The sequence below is a fragment of the Pygoscelis adeliae genome, unplaced genomic scaffold, assembly GCF_000699105.1.
Source record: "Pygoscelis adeliae isolate BGI_AS28 unplaced genomic scaffold, ASM69910v1 Scaffold175, whole genome shotgun sequence".
In the NCBI taxonomy this organism is placed as follows: Eukaryota; Metazoa; Chordata; class Aves; order Sphenisciformes; family Spheniscidae; genus Pygoscelis; species Pygoscelis adeliae.
The window spans coordinates 5,002,830-5,005,042 of NW_008824941.1; positions in this window are offsets into that span (position 1 = coordinate 5,002,830).

A 2,213-nucleotide genomic window follows, 5' to 3' on the forward strand; every position below is an offset into this window, starting at 1 on the left:
AGGGACATTTGTGTAAGCTTAGGTTCTATGTAAAGCACTAATTATAAAAGGAGATGTAAGGTTATTTGGCTACAGAAGTGTGTTGATTCATGAGGTTACAGAAAAACAAGGTAATGTCACTGGGGAGAGGAACAAGTCAAATGTGAACTGGCTTCGTGCTGCTCACCAGTTCAACACCTCCATTTGCCTTTCTTCAGTCTCCCTTGCCTCACCCGCGGCAATGTCCTATGGCAATGGTATTTTTCCTTGTTGGGGGGCAAGGAGTAAGGCTTTAGTGCAAATTTCTGCAGAAAAGCTTAGTGCAAGGAAGAAGGAATGCAGGAGGACAGGTTGCTGAGACGATTTTTATAGGAATAGAGGAATATATCTCCCTTTTTTGCATTTATCATTTGGTAGTACCATCACCTCATTATGGGGGTGCTCTGTATCCTGCTCCTATGAAGTGAAGTTATACCCTGAACAGCTCTTGAAGATTGATTTTTGTAGTTTGATTTTGCTTTGGAACTGAGAATTTAGGCATTTAAAATGTTGGTTTCCATTGCCCTGACCCTGAAAGGCAGTGTGAGGTCGACTTTTGGCCAAAAGCTATGGTTTGGGCCAGTGAAACCCATGGAAGTTCTTATAAAGTTAGCACTGGTTGTTCTAGCAAAGAATGATGTATGTCCCTGCTATATGGCTCTGAAGTGATCTTCAGTTGAGACAGTGGTACAAATATAGATGAACTGAGAAGCAGTTTAAAACTTTACCTATGTCTTGGTTTTGGCTGGGATAATTTTCTTCCTAGTAGCTGGTACAGTGCTGTGTTTTGGATTTAGGATGAGAATATGTTGATAACACACCGATGTTTTAGTTGTTGCTCAGTAGTGCTCATGCTAGTCAAGGACTTTTCAGCTTCCCATGCTCTACCAACTAAGAAGGCTGGAGGTGCACAAGAAGCTGGGAGGGGGCACAGCCAGGACAGCTGACCCCAACTGGCCAGAGGGATATTCCATACCATGTGACGTCATGCTCAGTATATAAACTTGGGGGGAGTTGGCCAGGGGGTGGCAACTGCTGCTCAGGAACTGGCTGGGCATCGGTCAGCAGGTAGTGAGCAATTACATTGTGCATCACTTATTTGGTATATTATTATTACTTGTTATTATCATTTTCCTTTCCTTTTCTGTCCTATTAACTGTCTTTATCTCAACCCACAAATTTTACTTTTTTTTCCGATTGTCTCCTCCATCCCACTGGTGATGGGGGGGAGTGAGCAAAAGGCTGTGTGGTGTTTAGCTGCCTGCTGGGTTAAACCACAACAGTCCTTTTGGCACCCAACGTTGGGCATGAAAGGTTGAGATAACAACAGATCTGACCAGAGCATGTTATGGCAAATTTGTTATAAGCATTCATCATATTGGTTCAATAGTCGCTGGTCACAATGTTGATTAATTTACTCTCAAAGTTCTCGTGCTTGCTTTCAAAGTTGTGTTATGTAACACCTCACTTGCTGTATATGTTCCCTGTTGTGCTGTTTATCACCTCTGGGAGCTGGATCAAGGATATAATTTTGCTGCAGGGTGTAACACTGGTTTATGATATGATAACATTACTGGTCATGAGACTAATCTGGTATTTGTATTTGGCATTGCCGTCATCTCCATACTTCGGGAGCCACCTTTCGGAAACTGTTAATAATTACACTCTTTGCCTTTTCTTCTCAGGGAACCAATCTATGGGAGACACAGGGGGAGACACTTTCCCCCTCTCTTTCACCTTCCCTTTCTCCTTCAGGCTAGTTAAAACAGCTCTTGAGATTTTTGAATATCCTTGGGGTGTTCAAACCAGCATGTTCCTATTGTTATGTCTCCTGAATGTGGTTCAGGTCTTGTTTAAGGGTAAGCAACTATTTAAGAATACCATCTAGAGATCTATCCCCATGACAGGCACTGCGGCTGAACCAGAGAACCAACCTGTGCCAGTGTCAGTTGCCCCTATACACAAGAAGAAATACACAAGAAAATCAGCTCATTTAGTAAGGGATGAAGACGAACCAGGGCCATCACAAGAACAGGAGGAGGAAGAGGAAGAACTCATAAACAAGATGGAAGCCACACGATCCCTATCCCCGAGTGAGCTGCAAGACATGCGAAAAGATTTCAGTTGTCGTCTAAGCAAGCACATTGTCACCTGGCTGCTCCAATGCTGGGATAACAGGGCCAGTAGCCTGGAAT